At 38.3% G+C, this 14,159-nt stretch overlaps 1 non-coding gene across 1 annotated transcript; it reads right to left on the bottom strand.

Moving 5' to 3' along the window:
- Positions 1-10,023: 10,023 nt before the first annotated feature.
- On the bottom strand, positions 10,024-10,214 carry LOC123453971. Its single transcript, XR_006633132.1, has one exon. It is a non-coding gene; the product is annotated as a U2 spliceosomal RNA (small nuclear RNA).
- Between the last annotated feature and the right edge of the window lie 3,945 nt (positions 10,215-14,159).

Here is a 14,159-nt window from a genome sequence, read left to right as displayed (position 1 = left end):
TTTTTTTTTTTTAGATTTTAGTTTTTCGAGGTAGGGTCTCACTCTGGTCCTGGCTGACGTGGAATTCACTATGGAGTCTCAGGGTGGCCTCAAACTCATGGTGATCCTCCTACCTCTGCCTCCCGAGTGCTGGGATTAAAGGCATGCACCACCAAGCCTGGCTTCTGAAAGGTATCTTGAACTCAATCTTCAGGACCCATATAAACAGTTAGTTATAGCCATGTGCATCACATCTGAAAAAACCCCAGTGTTGTGAAAAGCAGAGAATCACCAGAGTTTGCAAAACCCCAGCATTCTTTGAGAACAGTAAGACTCCATCTCAAGTAAGAATGGCAATGGAGGACACCTGATGTTCCCCATTGGCATCTACACCCAGGTGAAGCTTACCCCAGGCATGTTCACAGGGCACTGCAAAGAACATATATGTGCATATACTACATACATACCACACCACACACGCAAGCAAAAAAATTAAAACCAATAGATTGTTACTAGAAAATTTTCAGTGCCAGGGATGGGTTACCTTCTAGTGAGTCGTTGGCCACAGAGGTCCCTGATGTCCCCAAAACATTACAGGCCATTGCAGAGGCCCTTGGTTTCCCACCAGGAATAGATGGTATGATCCTGTTGCTCAAGACTCTACATACTTGGGCTGCAAGGCCACTGAGAAATCCTGCTGGAACTGAGATGATAACCTCCTCCATGTAGACCACCTGACAGAAAGCTGGATGAAGCCATTCTGCATACAGTTCAATGTGTGAGAGAGAAATAACCAGTGAAGATACTCAACAGTGGACACTACAAGCCTTATATTTGGCCTCTAATTGGACTGCAGGCCGGCTTCATGGGAGGGAATACATCTCTGATAATGAAAATCTACAACAGGGGTAGTCATGAGCCCTAGGGATATAATGTCTACTGCTGTCTGGATAAATGTATATACTATGCTCACAAAACTGCCCAGTAAGCATTTCTCTTAATGTTCCTACCCATATATTAATGCTACTTGCACTTTTGGTAGACTCAGAAGGCATCATGATGCTGTGAAGAAATGACAGAGGAGTGCTCAGCACTGCAATTCCTCTATCACAACTTCCAAGGCTCAGGGTCCATTTCAGGAGAGGTGATGGAAAGAATGTAAGAGCCAAAGGAAAGGTAGGACTCCATATGACATGCTCCCTCCAGGCACAAAATGGCCTAGATATACATGACCTCACAGTGCCTGACACTATGTACACAAGACCATCATAACAGGAGGAAAAGATAATGACATCAAAATAAAAGAGTGACTGATTGAGAGAGGGAGAAGATATGATGGAGAGTGGAGTTTCAAAGGGGAAAGTGGGGGGTAGGAGGGCATTACCATGGGATAGTGTTAACAATTTAAAAAATAAAAGTAATTATACAGGGTGTGGTGGCGCATGCCTTTAATCCCAGCACTTGGAAGGGAGAGGTAGGGGGATCGCCATGAGTTCAAGGCCACCCTGAGACTCCATAGTGAATTACAGGTAAGCCTGGGCTAGAGTGAGACCCTACCTCAAAAAGCCCCCCCCCAAAAAAAAATTAAAAGCATCAAAATTACAAAGAAAGGTTTATCTCTGTATAAGAAATGTCAGTTCTCATCAAAGGCTATGATGGGTTCTATGTTAATTATACAGATCACATAAAATATTGGTTCAACTAAAAGAATGAAATAAAACATTTGTATGAAGATTTCTAAATTTATTTATGTTTAAAAACTGAGCTACACCAAAGATATTTAAAAAGATATAAGCTGAGCATAGAGGCTCATACCTGAGAACCCTACACACATGAGGCTAAGGAGGATGGTTGTGAGGAGCTTGAGTCCACCTTGGGAAGTATGGTGAACGTCAGCCAGTTTTGAGTACTTTCTGAGAATCTCTCATAAAATTAAAAAAATAAGTAAGTCAAATGAATCAATCAGTTAAGTGCACATATAGTTTACTTCTTAGTGGAAAAATCAGGCAATGATATTTGGTTAAATCTGTTTCACTGACCTTAATAATATGTAATACATGTCATCTGATCTCTAGTTAACATTGTCATACTCTAGACAAAGAAGTCAGGAGGGAATACTACAGCTCTTAGTGGAATAATCAGAATTCCTAAAATACAGTGGTCTAGAATCAATATTTTTGCTGCTAATTTTCAAATTATTTAAACTTAATATTTACTATGCTCTAAATATCTCTATCTGAATATTCTGAGAGAAAAATTTGCAATGTTTTCTTTAAGATTTTGGCTTATTAAATCCTTAAATTGTTGAGTTTCTTGAAAATGGCAAACTGCCTTTATGTTTGTTTTAAATCTGGAAATAATATATAGTGCCAAAAGTGAGGATGTAGTGCAACACAACTATTTACATAAAAGCAATAACTCATAAAACTAAACAATTCTAGAATTAAAAGCTCTATATTTCCATCTGCGACAGTGTGCTGAACATGAGTATCGTGACTGAGAAAGAATCAGATTTCAAAATGAATACCAGGTATATTGAGCAGAATATAAAGTTCATGTTTTCTTTGTCTTCTTATTTAATTATTATTTAATTTTTATTAATTACATATTTAGTCAGAGAGGCCAGTTTCTTACCATTGTGCAGTAGCTTGAGGACCAAAGCTAAGGCATTTATTTACTAATTATTTGTATATTTAACTACTCTTTTGATGAGATAACTTGATTCTTACTTGAATTATATTTTACATATTTATGTCTTTAAATAAAAGATTTACCAATACAACTCAAATATCTAGTACATTATGTTAGATATATTTAATTAATTAATTTATGAGAGAAAGAGAGGATGGACATACCAGGGCCTCTTGCCACTGCAAACAAATTCCAGACACATGCATCACCTGGTGTACCTGGGTATTGGGCAATGAAACCTGTTTCCTAGGCTTTCCAGGCAAGCACTTCAACCACTAAGACATCACTCCATCCCTAATGCACTATTAAGTAGTTTATAAAATATTGCTTATTCTATTTCATATGTATGAGATATACTACTTAGGAAGCTTCTATTTACTTATAACTGAATAACATGAACATGTTCTCTCAAGAAATTTGTGCTACTTTAATTTCTGTTCACAGTCTTAGAAATCAAGTCAACCTGAGATAGAAAGTTATATTTTTTTTCTAACACTCTAAAATGCCAAGCATGTTTGAATGAAAAAGCCTAAGTGGAAAAATAAAATACCCTAAACAATTATCTATATTTAAAGAGGACAAATTTTATCTATTTTCTAGAACACTCTTGTTGATATTTTCCAAGAACTTCTTCAAAGAAAACTCAGCTCATCCAAATTTGATGGTTAAGGGAATTCTCATCTGAATTAAATATTTTATTATTCTGTTATATACTGTTCAAGCATTAAGAATAGGTCTTAAGGACTTGTTGATAATCTTTATACTTGAATTATAACCCAGATTTATTGAAACAGAATTCAAATAATTATTTTTAGATGGATATTTTTACAATATCATCCTTAGGTCCCCTAATAAATACACAAGTGTAGAAATCTCTGTGGCACATGATTAAACATATTGCATGTACTTTAATAAAATACACTAAATGCTGTATTGACCTCAAATTCAGGGTGTCATACTCTGGATAAATAAATCATTAGGGAATACTACAGGTAGAAGTCTGTACTCCATACATATACAGCTGCCTGGCTCTAACCAGAACACTCAACCAAACAGCTTATGGGAGGAAAAGATTTCTTTCAGGCTCACGGAGTCCTTGGGAGTTTCATTATGGCAGAAGAAATAGGCTCACTCCAGCATGAGAGATAGAGAGAGAACCAACACCAGCAAGCACAAGCAGCCACAGCTCAAATAGGCTCACTACGACCCTGTAGAGCTGGATGTAAGATCTGCCCACAGTGACATCTCCTCCAGCATAGGGCTGAAGACTTAAATGGAAAGCTTAACCTTTATTAAAATGAGTTTATGGGGGAAATATATTCACATTCAAACCACTACAGCATGAAAACAGTAGATACTGTTAAATGATCTTTTGGAATCAAATATAAAGAAGAACATTATCTTCTGAGTAGGCAGGTATGACTTTGCAGTATTTTTCTATGTAGAAGGAGCCTTCTTTGGCAGCTCCACTTTGCAATAGTTAGCATGCTGACTTATATAGAGGCAGCCCTGTTTGTTGTTGCTTATTTTATTTCAGTGTGAGGGTTAGAAAGAATATGCATCAAGTACCTTTCAAAGGCTCTTTTATGTAATTAGTGCATATAGGATACAAACTTATTACAGTTTTCTCTCTGTGAAGAGGGGAAGAGAAAAAAGGAAAGCATAGTACTTTGCTTTCTGTTTTGAGGACAGTGCACCTTTCAAAAAATCATTCTGTTATTTTTTATTTGAAAGAGAGAGGGGGTGAGAGAGAAAGAGAGAGAGAGAGAGAGAGAGAGAGAGAGAGAGAGAGAGAGAGAGAATGGGCATGCCAGGGCCTCTAAGCTACTGCAGACCAACTCCAGATGCGTGTGTCACCTTATGCATATGGCTTATATGGGTCCTGGGGAACTGAACCTGGGTCCTTTGGCTGTACAGGCAAGTGCCTTAACCACAATCCAGTTCTCATAGCCCAACAGTGTATTTTTTATGTGTTCATTTATAAGGAAGTACAATGAAAAACTTTAACAAAGATGATGTATGACAAAATGTACTGAAAACAGGACAGAGGTTTGGAATACTTTTTTAACTGACAGGACTAGATTGTATAAACAAACTTCTTACAAGCTATAATCCATCCCACAGCTTCTCAGTGGAGCTTAGAAGGGAGTCAGACTGATCAATATTGGAATATGTGAGTGCAAGTGTGCTACCAAAAAACTCTCTTCATAAATGTAGGAAACAAAGGGGGAAAATGCCTGATCTCATAAATATTTAAAGAATGATAAAGGAATGTTATAAGGACTTATATATACCCATTATAAAGTTGTAACCTGAAAAATAGTAAAGGAGGAACATGAATATCTTTGAAGGATGCAGAACAGAGTGGATTGTATGAATAAATGAAAGAAGGGGATGTGGTATTTCGTGGCCCAAACTGATTATACCTAAGTAGAGGTGATAGGTCAAGAGCTTAGCATTATATCAATCTGGATCAAAGGTATCTACATGTCACCCTCAGCACACACCCAGATGCATAGGAGAAGAGCATTTGAGTTTGCAAAGAGGGGGCCACACTATAGGACAGTGGGGAATCTCTGTCACTACAGTCCCAGAATATATGAGGACTGAGGATAAACCATCTACCAGACTTTGAAATTCCAGATTTTCTGAGTCTCTGATATGTTATTTTATTTTTAAAAATGTTTTAATTGATTTACTTGAAAGAGAGAACAAGTACATAAGTGTCAGAAGCTTGTGCCACTGTAAACAAATGCCCCAGCCAGTGGGGATTCGAACAAAGAAGCGAGGGGAAAAAATAACCTGAATGAAAGAAGGCAAACAGACACAAGAAGGAGACCATGCTAGATGTTTGTCACGGCCTCGAGAGTTTATTCTTACATCTAGGTTTAGATAGGGCTGTAGGGGGAAGGGGACATGGCCAGGGCAAGGAGTTGTCAGGAAACCTAGAGGGGATGTAATTAGGTGTTCATCTAATCTTGCCTCACTGGCTTAACATCCTGACTGCACCAGGTTTCACATCCTGACCATAAACTGGCGTTTTGCAAAAGATAAGATTCTGTAAGTAGTCTGCTAACCAGTTCCAGAAGTACCTAACAGAAAGCTGGATGGACCAGCTTTCTGAGTAATGAGTCAGTTTATGAGCAGGCCCAGGCAAAATGGAGAGGCTTTTGCTCTATGGCTCTGGACATCTCCTCCCTTCTTTTATACAAAAGAGGGGGGAATCCCGCTATTCAGCGGTGGGCTGCAATGCCTTTGTTTCTTCATCAGCTACCGACAGCATTGGAGAGTATTCAGCCAAGTGTATGATCCCCTGGTAATTGAATATTAGGTGAGGAAGTAGAAACGTAACTTGCTATATGGCAGTCTTTGTTTCTGGTAGTTGAGTATTAGGTGAGGAAGTAGAAACTTAACTTGCTATATGGCGGTTTCTGTTAACATGGCCAAGGTTTGATTCATAGCTCCCAACATCTCCTCGGGGGAGGCCCGCTTTGCAGCAGTGGGCATTAACCAACTGGGGGAGTAGGGACCCACCTCCTCCCTTGGGATGTCTTTTTCCCACAATCTTTGGCCCTTGGTACCTTTTGGGGAGGGAGGCAGGGCCTATGTGGCTGGAGAGTGAGGCATGGCCTTAGTGATAACAGTTATGGTACCAACCTCCATGCAAGCCAGGTATACCTCTCAGGAAATCCAGAAGCCGTTATAAAGGGACCTTCCCTTGCGGTGCTTTGCCTCACACCCATGTTGGTGCCCATATCACACTCACTTTATTGTGAGCTGATATATATAGGTCTGGAATACTATGCAGCTCCGAAAGGAGGGGTAGCTATTTGGCCAAGACAGGTAGACCGCAGCGATAGCAGAGGTGTAGAGGACAGAAGTATAGTAAATAAGTACAGAATGTAAGATCAAGGGAGAGTGACAGCTGCTGGTGGTAGGTCTTCAGTGGCAACACCTCGCCTTGATCCGCCAGCTTCAGTCTGTGATAATGGACCTGTAAAGGCTACACCTTAATGGCTTTAATCTTTTGACATATAAAAGACATGATTTTAATTATAATAACGGGTCCAATTATGAGTGAGGGGATTAAGATACGTAGAGGTCCTTCTAGCTCTGTCCTATTAGGGAAAAAAGGGAGATTCTCTCAGGGAAGTGTTTCTTCCCTGGATGTATGTGAGATGTCACTGGAGGATCATCAGCTTGTTTTACAAGTCTCTCTGGTCAGACAAGCATACTGATCCTCGGCCCCAAATGAGTTCTGGGTCTGGGCCATTCCATTTTAAGGTTAAAGGATCTTTCCACATGGTTTTGGCAAAGGCATTTTTTTTTTTTTTTTTTTTTTTTTTGTATTTGTGTGCCAAAAGTGATCAGTTGCCGACTTTCCTTGAGCGTCAAGGGTTAAAAAGTTTAGGACAAACAGTGCATGATGAAGAATGTTTTTTGGAGAGCCTTTTATGGGATATAAGTCCCCCGTTTTTAACTTTTGGAGGGTAAATGGACCCAGAAGAGGTGCCTCTCCTGCCAGAACACCCCAGTGGGTGTAAAGTCAGTGGCACAGATGACTAGGAGAAGAGACTTTTTATAAGAGATAAAAGTGGCTCTTTGGCTCAGAATTGTAGCCTCCACTATCTGCAGGGCCTCTAAAATTTACCACAGGTAAACTAAATGTAAAATACTGATGAGGAGTGTAAGGGAATTGTAAAAAAGCAATCCTTTAGGTCAATAATGGTTTTACAATGTCCTGCAGGAATTGCTACTGTAGTGGGGAGGCCTGGTTGTAGGGCCCCCATAGGTACCATGGCCTTATTAATTTCTCTAAGGTCCTGGAGCAATACAAAGATAGGAGTATTCCAAAGAGAGGTGGTAGGTCCAATATGGCCTGTACCAAGTTGTTCCTGTACTAACATCATGGCTGTAGCTAATTTCAGAAGTTAAGGGCCATTTATACATTTAAGGTCTTTTTTTTTTTTTTAATCTTTGGTTACAGATTTCTCTCTGAGTATTTAAGACCATGCAGATAGCCAAAAGTTAATTATGGATTAATTTTAGAGGTCATTAATGGATCTCCAAAGAGACTTTAGTGACACAGGAGTAGCCCCATAGTTTACTGGTGTCTTGCCTGTTAGGATGAGTCAGGGCCGTGCTGGCCAAGTAGTTTTTCCTTCTTTGGGAAGTCAAGAGGGCCGGTTGTTCTTCAATTGTGACTCACCTGTTTTAGACTGTACACCAATTTTGTTTGGGTCTCCATATCCTCCCTGCTCAGGAAGACAGGTGACTTACCAGGGGGCCAGTGTAGAAGTGTCCCATCATCTCCAGTGGCCTCATGACATGGGAGTACAGGCCAAAATATTGACACCTTTTACTCTAATGATTCTAGTTGGCTTTGGTTTATACATAGGTGATTAACACAATCAGAAAGGAAGTTACATCAGCCTGGATATATGTACAAATAGAGCACATTTGATTACTGAAATAGACTTAGTTAAAGAATGGCTCAAGGGCTTCTAAAATCATTTTGTCCTATCTTTAAAATTTTTGTTGTACTGTGGCAGCATAAGCCATATATCTGAGGCATAGGAAGTAGGCACATCTCACATTTTAAATATCTAACATTTATAAATATAGGCAGAGCCTGTTATCAGTCTTGAAAACAGTACCAATTGATTTATAAACTTAACTGATTTAACCTAGGAATTATCAGAAAAGAACAAGTAAGACAGTATAAGGTCTTAGCACCTGTGTGAAAACATCTTTGATTAGTTCAGATACCTGTGTGGGTACAAATTACCTAGAAAACATTGGAAGCAGAACCATGGAGCTTGAATTATATATAATAAATAAATAAATAAATAAATAAATAAATAAATAAATATATATATATATATATATATATATATATATATTAGATGAGAACCATCGTTTGAGCATGAGGCTGTACCCTAAAGTAGGGAATATGTCTTAAGAGTTACTTTTGTTATAAGCACTGGACTTATGATGTAAAAATTGAGACAGTTACTTTACATACAATAGAGTAGAATTTGGTCTTTTCTGTGCCAAAATAGTTAACTAAATATTAATATAATGCTTGATAAATTTTTTGAAAGAAAAAAACATTATTTGACAACCAATGATTTTGGCTTAAACTTGATAGCTATTGATTTTTTGTACTACAGAAATTTTTATTAACATAAGACAATTTTATGTTTTACCCATGACTTAAATTTGATAAAGTTTAAGTAAGCTATCCCAACAAATCCTAGGAAGATGAAAGTTATTATTACTGAAATTAAATCACTTAAAACTAAGTGATTAAGCCTAGTTGTGACCATTTAATAAAATTAGCATAAATAAGACAGAAGCTATCTGTAAAGTCACAATGTCTTTAGGTATGAGTACTTCACCTTTGGAAATTAACCATTTCTATGTGAGCCTTTATCTTTAGAATAGTTAAAACCTTGATGAAAAGAGAAACTTAATTTACTTTACTGAGTCTTAAAGCCAGTTTTGTAACCCTTAAATCATAACAAATTAGCATCAGTGACCTGTTAATGAGTGAGACCTTATCGTAAGACTCAGTTTATCTATTTAACATTTTGTGTAGTGAAAGAATTTATCTAACAGATGTGACTTTAGGTGTTCATAAGAGATGAACTAAAGAGAACCACAGTTACATGCTGCATTCCTTTTTCCTTGTCAGAAACAATTGGTCATTTTTGTCTCTAGTCAGAGTCTGGGGGACACATGGCTTAAACTTGCATGGGGTTTGAGATAAAGGGGGTTCCACTTTTTTTTAAGAGTCCAGCTTTCCATGAATTTAAGTAGCATATGTTGGAAAGCAAAAGCAAAATGAAATTACAGAGCAGAGAGATAAGCATCCTGACATTTTTTTTTTCCTATTTCAAAGTTGTTTGTTTTTACATAGCAAATTTACCCATTTGTAAAACACAAGGTGATAGACTTTTGTGTATGTTTAACCTGGTTAAACCTCCAATTATATCTGTACTTATCACTTTGTGATCCACCTAACATAGACGTCATCTGTGTCTATTGTAAGATGAATTTAGATTAAGATTATGTCCCTACCTAAAACTTTTAGAGTATCCTTAAGGGTCCGTAAACAGTTGAAGAATATCTAACTTTAGGCATGGCATTTAGGTTTAGCCTGAAAATTCTTTCCTACATATGCACATCTTTATACACATACTTTAAACATTCTCAGTACAACTCAAAAAGCATTTTTAATGAGCATTCTGTGTTCCAACATTGAAAAATTCTTTTCCAGTTCCTTCAATCAATTCATCTCACCCCATCATTAATAATCTTTTCTCTCTCTCTTTTTTTTTAATTCCCCTGAGGGGGTGCTCCGTTCCTGGAAGTAGTGCAATACCAGGTCAATGCATGGAGTGGATGGAGCAAGCTCCTATTCCAACTCCAAGCTCCAAAAATCCATTTAATTTATTGTCCTCGGATAGAGGACATATCAGTCATTAAAGTGATAAGAACAGATACTACACTTGATCTTAGCCAAAAAGTCGAGAAGTGATATCTTTCTTATAAGGTTATTAAAAACTTACACCAAATTGATTAATCCTATTACTAAAAAAGAAAGCAGTCTTAATACAATTTTATATCATTAATACCAATAACACACTTGGAAATGATTTTATTAGGAGTAGCTAAGGCAAATTGTGTTGTTATCTTGAGGCAGGCTGGCTCAGAAGTCAGATCAGTTACCTCCTCCTTTTAAGTAACAGGACATTACAATCTTTTTTAAAATATCTGACAAATTATAAGTTACCTCTTTAGAGGAAGTTTTGTTGTTTTTAATGATTCTCTATGAAAGGTGAAGTTGACCTAGAACAAATATCTTGCAAATTCACTCCTGTAAAAGACATTTAATGTTTCCTTTTTAATTTCTGTGCTTAGGTCTTTGATTTCCTTGCAATGGTTCTCTAGAAGAGAAAGGAATGTCACCTGCGTCCATCTCATCTCTTTAGTTACAAACAGTCACAAACATGACACGACTAGCAAGCACAATGAGCACACATAAACACATATACACACACATATAAAAAGAACATATCCTCCTGATAAAATCAAAAAGAACTTGAAACAATCTCAATTCCTTGTGTTTTTAAAATATCAGCTCCTTTTTACTCTTTGTTAATTTTTTTTTCTTTTACCTGTGTTCCTTATGCCTTGAGGAAAGTTTTAAGCCTTTCAACAATTTATGCTTACTTAGGGTCTGTCCCATGATAGAAAAGGAAAGAGGAGAAACGGCAAGACCAGAGGGCAACATTCCTAGTCGGAGAACCTGCATGGGGTGTTTCTCGATGGGCCTGACATGAGCCTGACCATAATTCTAAGAACTGGCAGCCGCTCTAAGAGCATTTACTGGCTGTTGCGTACCCAGTTTTGTTGATAGGAAGAGAGGCTAGATAGGAGGTCTTTGCCAACACACGAATGGGCTGCCGGGATTTGCACAGGGAGCTAGGGGCCTTCAGCCAATGCCAGAGGGTAGCCCTGGCCAAGAGGCTTCAGTTGCCCTGTTGCTATGTTGCAATTCCACGTGATGGCGCCAACCGAAAGTAAAAGTAGGAAGAGAAGTGCAAAAAGGAAGTTTTGCAGTTCTTGTGCCTTGAAAAAAAAATGACTCAATAGTCTTTACTTTAATTGCCTAAAATTTGTTGCTTACCTCAAACGTATCAGTTTCACAGGCAGGCTTTTCTGCATCGATCACGGTGCCGGTCTGTTTTATAGGTGTATTGCCTGTAGTGACCTCTATGCAAATCTTCACTCACCCCTCCGGTGGGGTGGCGGTCTAATGGCTGGGACGGCCATCCACTTGAGCAAAGTTCAGGTCTTTCTTCGTACCTCGGGCCTCATGTTCAGGCACCATTTGCCCTGGCCAGCAGGGATTTGAACAAAGAAGCGAGGGGAAAAAATAACCTGAATGAAAGAAGGCAAACAGACACAAGAAGCAGACTATGCTAGATGTCTGTCATGGCCTTGAGAGTTTATTCTTACATGTAGGTTTAGATAGGGCTGTAGGGGAAAGGGGACATGGTCAGGGCAAGGAGTTTTAGGGGGAAGGGGACATGGTCAGGGCAAGGAGTTGTAGGGGGAAGGGGACATGGCCAGGGCAAGGAGTTGTCAGGAAACCTAGAGGGGATGTAATTAGATGTTCATCTAATCTTGCCTCACTGGCTTAACATCCTGACTGCACCAGGTTTCACATCCTGACCATAGACTGGCCTTTTGCAAAAGATAAGATTCTGTAAGTAGTCTGCTGACCGATTCCGGAAGTACCTAACAGAAAGCTGGATGGACCAGCTTTCTGAGTAATGAGTCAGTTTATGAGCAGGCCCAGGCAAAATGGAGAGGCTTTTGCTCTATGGCTCCCAACAAACAAACTCCAGAAACATTCCAGTTTATGCACCTGGCTTTACTTGGATACTGGGGAATTGAATCCAGACTATCAGGTTTTGTAGGCAAATACCTTTAACTGCTGAGCCATATCCCCATTCCTGAGAGCATTTTAATATTGGCCTGATCTGTTCTACAGTAGTACTCCCCCTCAGCAATCATGGAGGAAACTCAAGTCTTTCACATAATTTTGTGTATATTCCTAAGAATATGTAGGTGGTGAATTTCAAGTGTGCAGTTACATTCACATAAAACCATAATAGCTTATTTTCCCATTGTCAACTTTGCATAAAATCTGGAAAAAAAACATTATGTTGACTGGGACACAGATAGGTGTTTGTCGTTTTTTTCCACTGCTGTTTTCTCAGTGATCAAGATAATGATGTAGAGAGGTTTGCTAGACAATTATCCACCAATGATGTGGTTGCCTTGCTTTCATCGTGCATCTTTAAGTAAACACTAATTATTCTTGGATATTCCAAATAAAATTTATTAACAATATTACTTTTTCTCATTGAAGCTCAGTTACTTAATCAAAATAAATATTTTTGGCAATTGCTTTTTAGTACCTATCAAACAGAAACATTTAAACTGAAACAGAGCTGACACATATATCAACAAATGACAAGAGAGACTGGAATTAATCACACCCCACCAACGCTGACTGATTTACTCCTTAGCACACACTCAACCTTCTCTTTCTGAAAAGGGTCAAAATAGAGTCTATTTGTAAAACCAAATATTAGGATTGTATAACTCAAGATACGATCAAATACATGTGCTGACTGAAAAGTTTCATTTTGTCTGCATACTTTGACATTGAATGTGATCCAATGAATCAGATAAACCAAGATCTTTCTTGATGGTTACTTAATGGTGTCTCCAACTTTGTTAGAATTACTTTGATTGGAAACTGCTCACAAATGAAAGTCACTGAAGGTGAAATGCATTTTCTTTAGCTTGTTATGAAATTGGTTAGGACACAATTCGCCTGAAGATTGGTAAGGTGATATTCCAGATGGTAGAGATCCTAACAGAAAGCTACAGTAAGATTAGGCTTCACCAGTAATTATTTCCTAAGTGCTAGTAATACTCCACACAGGTGCACTGCTTTCTAGCTTTCAGTCCTTTTTAATTTGATCATCTTAGCTCAGTAAGAACAACACAGCAGAATTTCTTAACCCCATTTACCAATGTGGAAGTAAAGACTCAGTCTGGTTAACCAAGGTGCCTGACCTCACACTGAAGAGCAGCAGAGCCTGAGTTAGTGGGCAACCCTTTCACTCCTACAACAAGAACACCCATCACTATTTTATATCATGTTTCTAATTTCATAACAGTAAATATTATTTAAGATAGTCATATTTTGTTTTTATACAGGGTATATTGAAATTACCATGCATATGGCACATCCTAGTAGCTGAGTATCAATACTAAGATGTGTATGCAGGGAAGCCATAATACTAAGCACTTCTTGTCAGGTTCGATAATTTTCTCAGTATCTTGCTCACACAGACACTGATGCTCCATTGATAATGATACTTGGACACACTAAATCACTAAAGTAATATTAGAAATGTTAAGGTATTGACCAAGTGGAACTAAGAGGTAATGTCAGACTTGAGATTTGGTCTTTTCTTTCTTTTTTAATTTTTTTTGATTTATTCTTATTTATTTATTTGAAAGTGACAGAGAGAGAGGCAGATAGAGAGAGAGAGAATGGGCACACCAGGGCTTCCAGACACTGCAAACAAACTCCAGACGCAGGCACCCCCTGGTGCTTCTGGCTAACGTGGGTCCTGGGGAATCAAACCTCAAACCGGGGTCCTTAGGCTTCACAGAAAAGCACTTAACCGCTAAGCCATCTGTCCAGCACGAGATTTGGTCTTTTCTACAAGCGAATTCCAACTTCAGAATCTTTTCATATGTATAACATGAGTGTAATTATGGGACCTACTTGCCAAAAAAAGAATGGTTTTAAGAAGGAAATTGTTAATAATTTATAGACTGTGAATATAAACATCATAATCAGTTACTGAAACATAAACTTCAGCTCCTGGGCA

Source organism: Jaculus jaculus, chromosome 12 (genome assembly GCF_020740685.1).
Source record: "Jaculus jaculus isolate mJacJac1 chromosome 12, mJacJac1.mat.Y.cur, whole genome shotgun sequence".
In the NCBI taxonomy this organism is placed as follows: Eukaryota; Metazoa; Chordata; class Mammalia; order Rodentia; family Dipodidae; genus Jaculus; species Jaculus jaculus.
This window is presented reverse-complemented; position numbering and strand designations above follow the sequence as displayed.